Raw genomic sequence first — 6528 nt, 5'->3', positions numbered from 1 at the left:
ACACACCAATAATGGTCGTTACTGAAAATGTTTAAGTACACTTTGAGAGATAGATTGGTTTACACAAACTTTCATTTATTCTGCAAGTAACAAATGCAATGTTATATTTCCTCAAATGCAATGTTAGTCTTGTAAAAATTCACAATTAGGAAAATTCAAGAATATATTTCTTCACAACCCACACTCCACTGATTCCAATTAGCTTTTCCAACCTGATTTTCAACATCAATGACTAATCTTTTCCACACCGTGGAAATTTACAAAAGTCTATCTAGAACACAATGAAATGAAAAGAAAGTGTGGTCAAAACCGATAACTATCGACCAGTATCATTTCTATTCACTTTCTTAACAGGTTTTGAAAATATTGTTTTGATTAGACTTATAACTCACTTGAAAAGGAATTTATTAGCTTCTACTAAGAAATCTACATTGCTTTATAACACCCCTACACGAACTGTGGTTATCCACCTCTAAGAATATATAACTGATCATCTAGAGGACCAAAAATATTTATCAGCCTTACTCCTAGTACAACACATGACTTTTTTCTGTCTTAATGTAACTCAATAGTACAGAAAATGGCATCTCTTTAAATAAAAGGGAAAGCAAATTAATAGGCTAAGAGCTATTTTAAGAACTGCTTGTACAAGTAGAAAAATAACTAAACAGAACTTTTCCTCATCAAAAATCAAAACTACTGTCAGTGAATCAGGTGTGCCTCTAGGATCAGTTCTTGGACGGATTTTATACATTCTACATACAAATTACTTCACTGGTTTTATTGAAAATTGCAAAACAGAATAACTCAGCTGTTCAACGATTAATCATCTTCTGGATTACACAATAGTGCCAACTTAGCAAGAAATAAAACTTAACAGTTATGTATACAACAAACTTAGTTATTAACACAAGTAATATACTCCCATACACTTTAGAATTGTAGAAATTTCAAAAGAGAGTACAAAATTTAACTTTAAGTAGTAAATATCCTGAGCTTTGAGAACATTTTTAGAACAATCTACAACAAAACATAGCCTACCATACTCTATTTAAAAAGCAGATTTAGATTAGTTACTAGTAATGTGTATTGTTGAGTTATAATTGCAAATGAAACTCAAATTATCAAAAATAAATTAAACAGTACATCTATTCACCAATGGAAAACGTAACATGGCATTCACGATTCATAAAAATAACAAACTCATCAGTGCCACAGCTAGTTACAATGTTGTAACAAACATTTCGTGCAACAGTGCAATTTCAATGCTGGAATGAATTTTTTTGTCTATTTTTTCAAATATTAAGATTAAAACAACTTTGGAAAAGCTTGGTAACAAATTGACAAGTTCAAATTCAAACAACAACTTTATGCATATAATTTGTACAATTACATTTAAAATTATTCAATTAAAGAACATCATAATTATATTTTATTTTAAATATGTTTATATATCCATAAATTCTTCAAATGAATATAAAGTTGTATTAGTGAAAAATATTTTAAGCTGCTTATTGAACAATAAATCATCTTCTACAAACAGTAATTTTTTTTTTATTTTATGTATAAACTTAATGCCTGCCAAGCTTGGTTTCATATAATGAAATTCCAACAGGTGTTTATGTACTGCCAATTGGTTTCTATTTCAGTTAAAGCTGTCATGATTTAAACGTAATCAAGGTAATTTGTAAACATTTAATCTGACTATCATTATTGCTTCAAGTATATACATACCATAAACAGTTAAAATTCCCAATTTAGATCAATACTCTTTACACAGAATTCTGGTTCTTTAAATTAAGTATTATTCTAATTGCCTTTTGTTGAAGTTGCAGAGTGCTTTGCATATTTTTATTATTAGTGGCTCCATACAACGCAACACCAAAGATTATATGAGATTGTATGTGGTCATAATAAATGGTTTTCTGAATTTCTATTGAGCAATATTTGGACATGTATTTAAGAACAAATAATATGAAAGGAGATCTTTTTTGCAAAACCAAAATGTCCTTATCCCAAATTATGATATCATCCAAAAGTAATCCTAGAGTTATCCAAATTACAGTTAAGAGTATTAACAACATACTATAATTAAGACGTATTGACAAAAAGTAACCAAAAAATGTGTCAATATTTAAGTGAGATAAGCATAGGTTTATTATTTTGACAACTTAATAAACTTATCTTTAATCTGTATCTAAACATTGTACAGGTATACTGTATTTTTGGTTTTTTCAATCATATTTCAACATTCTATTGTTTCTATTTTATTACTTTCCGTAAGAGAGCCTTCATCTTAAGACAAATACATGTACTACTTGGGCAATAAACAATAGAGTTTTACATCCTATATTAACAATTGTAATTTTTAGTACTTAATATTTTGTAAAATAGTTAACAAAATACAGTTTTGTATCATTTATTGTTTTTACTTCTTATACAATTAACATCAAATTGTAATTTTGTAGGAAGTCAACACAATTAAGCCCATATCTTATTTACTATTGACAATGATACTTCACCTACTAACTTTAAACAGCCACTACTAATTCACTTTGATTCTATTAATGAGTAAACTCATATAGTAATGTAATTAAAGTAAGTAAGTAACCCAATTTATTATACCTTTGTTTGAAATGATTTTATATAAGGTTTACCAGTTGCTTACATTATTTCAACTGAGGCCTTTTTCATGTTATATTGTTTGAAAATGCCATGTGAGATAACACTCTGAAAAAGTGACTAATTTAGCAGCCCACCTAGTGAAGATACCCCTCCAGTACTAGAGGCTTGAAGACATTGTGCTACTCTAGGACTAATCTAGCAGCCCACCTAGTGAAGATACCCCTCCAGTACTAGAGGCTTGAAGACATTGTGCTACTCTAGGACTAATCTAGCAGCCCACCTAGTGAAGATACCCCTCCAGTACTAGAGGCTTGAAGACATTGTGCTACTCTAGGACTAATCTAGCAGCCCACCTAGTGAAGATACCCCTCCAGTACTAGAGGCTTGAAGACATTGTGCTACTCTAGGACTAATCTAGCAGCCCACCTAGTGAAGATACCCCTCCAGTACTAGAGGCTTGAAGACATTGTGCTACTCTAGGACTAATATAAGCTTGACAACACGGTCTGTACATTAAATTTAGTAGATTTTTCACTCTTCTCTGAGGAGTAGGCCCGTACTCAGACCGGTCTTTTCAAACAACTTTACCGGGGCCAGGGCTCCACCACACGTCTATTTGAAGAGACCGCGTCTATGGGCGAGAAGGCTCAATCTAGCTGTAACGCTATTATAGGCTAAATTTGTAATATCGTTTATTATTATTTCAAACAAACTGTGAGTATTACTTAAAAAATCATTACAATCACGTTCAAACCCTGAGCAGTCAATTTCTACATTATTTATCATTAACAAAATAATGATAACAGGGGGGGGGATTAGCGGTGGTGTGAGTACGATCCTGTCGAGGAATAAAACAATGATCTTTGTTTACTATTATCTAATCACACATTTAAAACATTGTTAACAAAGTTAAAATTTTGAAATATTTAGGTCTCACTGAAGAGAGCCATAACTGTTACACATAAACAAATTTACAACAGAGTGTTGATCTAACACCTGTTGAATGAAGATGCTCTTCTCCGCAAAGGCCAAAATATTTTTAAGGCTTAAATTGGGTTTTAGTGTTTCAGTTTCAAACGGGGTGTGAAGCACGAAACAGATGATATTCACGCACCAGCCATGTAAGCCTAGATTTTAATGTTATCAAGTGGTGTGAACCACAAAACAGATGATATTCATGTACCAGCCATGTAAGCCTGGGTTTTAATGTTTTGAACTGGTGTGAAGCACGAAACAGATAATATTCATGTACCCGCCATGTAAGATTGGGTTTTAATGTTTTGAAGTGGTGTGAACCACGAAACAGATGATATTCATGTACCAGCCATGTAAGCCTGGATTTTACTGTTATGAAGTGGTGTGAACCACTAAACAGATGATATTCATGCACCAGCCATGTAAGATTGGGTTTTAATGTTTTGAAGTGGTGTGAACCACAAAACAGATGATATTCACGCACCAGACATGTAAGCCTGGGTTTTAATGTTATGAAGTGGTGTGAACCACAAAACAGATGATATTCATGCACCAGCCATGTAAGCCTAGATTTTAATGTTATCAAGTGGTGTGAACCACGAAACAGATGATATTCATGTACCAGCCATGTAAGCCTGGGTTTTAATGTTTTGAAATGGTGTGAACCACGAAACAGATGATATTCATGTACCAGCCATGTAAGCCTGGGTTTTAATGTTTTGAAAACTGGTGTGAAGCACGAAACAGATAATATTCATGTACCCGCCATGTAAGATTGGGTTTTAATGTTTTGAAGTGGTGTGAACCACGAAACAGATGATATTCATGTACCAGCCATGTAAGCCTGGATTTTAATGTTATGAAGTGGTGTGAAGCACGAAAACAGATGATATTCATGCACCAGCTATGTAAGATTGGGTTTTAATGTTTTGAAGTGGTGTGAAGCACGAAACAGATGATATTCATGTACCAGCCATGTAAGCCTGGATTTTAATGTTTTGAAGTGGTGTGAAGCACGAAACAGATGATATTCATGTACCAGCCATGTAAGCCTGGGTTTTAATGTTTTGAAGTGGTGTGAAGCACGAAACAGATGATATTCATGTACCAGCCATGTAAGCCTGGGTTTTAATGTTTTGAAGTGGTGTGAACCAGAAAACAGATGATAAACATGTCATCAGCTACGTAAGCCTGGGTTAATGTCAAGACAAGACAATTACGAGTTATATACAAACTTACCTGAGCTAAACTGAGTTAAAAACTTTATACAAACCTCAACAAAAAAGGCAAACTCAGCGATTTTACTCAGGACCACCTTAGCTATCCTGGAGCATAATTCATCCTTAACTGTACCCACAGCTTCAGCTAATATAGTGTTTTTCCACCTGAGTGCCATCCACCTGGAGTACACATATACAGCATTAGCTCACCTCCTAACCATAGTCGTTATTCTACAAATAAATGTATTTTATAAATCAAAAGTGTTTAAATGAAAAACAAACATTTCATTTTTCGCTAATTCTTAATAGACTACAATAAAACTTCTTACAACCTGGCTTTTATTTATATTAAGACGACAAACACTTTTTACAGTTTTTGTAAAAATCTTATTAAGATAGAAACTTTTTACACTAAGTTAGTTCTTGTACACTAATTAAGCTTATACTAAAAATTTAGGAATTGACCCTTTTGAATATATCATTTAAAATGTCTGCTTTCACGTGGACTTTCAAGCCAACTTTCAAGCCTGCAACTGATACTTTAAAAATACTGAATAGTAGTAATGAAGGACAAATTAAACTTCCGACTTTAATATTTAAATACAAACCTATAATATTAGTTCAATTGAAAAATTAAATTCAAGAAAGTTTCGACTTCCTGGAATCTGGAGTAATGTTTATATGAAGAGATTTTTAAAAAGTTGGTGACTAAGAAGCTAAAAATGAACTCTGCATTGTTTTGATATCGCACTCACCCAGACTACAAAATATACTGTAATCTAGATAAAGAGGTATTATCATTGTCTTATCATGTGCACAACAGAGTGCACTACGATGTTTTGGACACAACAGCTAAGTACAGTGGAGCAACTCAGTATTGTAGCTATGGTAGGAAGGTGAACTGGAGATAAACTCAACACTCACACTGGTTCAACCCTTCTCACACATCCAAGCTAGTAATACTAAGAATGGAAAAATCAAAATGAAATAAACTCCATGTATATAAAAACTCTTTTTAAAAGACCATATTTTTTATTCTGAATAATTAAAACCATAGAAATTAAAAAAAAAAAGTCCCAAACCTAGGCTTTACGAAATCCCTGATGGTATGAATACGCTGAAATGTAATGTCTCCTATTTAAAAAGAGATTGATTATGCCATATTGTGGCACTAATTATTTGCCTGTAAAGGCTAATTCTATTTTTTTTATTAAAAAAGGTTCCTACACTATTACACTATTATACTTTGTTATTATACTTACATAATTCTGCAATTTTCATCTAATTCAGAACACTGCCATTCACAAGGGCCAAATTTAGAACATCTAAATGATTCTTCAAGAGTTTTCACTGAACCATTAAGTTTAGTCAATTTGTCGATACCACGGAAAATAACGAAACCATCCAATAGCTCTTTTAACTCTTTCTGTCTCAGTACAGCAACAGCTATGTTTAGTATGCGATGGATTTTTCACAAAGTAAAGACTCCTTTTGATGATTTTTGTTACTGCAAGTAAGTTCTTTTGTCACAACAGATTCACCTTCTCTTACATCAGTACACCTGTTATCTTTTCTATGTTCATCTTTTATATCCCCCAAAGACATTTTGGGTGAATGACTTGATTTGTCATGATTTTGTGTTGATATTTCACTTCCAGATAAATCATACTTAGTTTGTCCTGTAGATCCATTTTTCTCTTGATCACCC

The sequence above is a fragment of the Homalodisca vitripennis genome, unplaced genomic scaffold (assembly GCF_021130785.1).
Source record: "Homalodisca vitripennis isolate AUS2020 unplaced genomic scaffold, UT_GWSS_2.1 ScUCBcl_4293;HRSCAF=10388, whole genome shotgun sequence".
Lineage (NCBI taxonomy): Eukaryota > Metazoa > Arthropoda > Insecta > Hemiptera > Cicadellidae > Homalodisca > Homalodisca vitripennis.
This window is presented reverse-complemented; position numbering follows the sequence as displayed.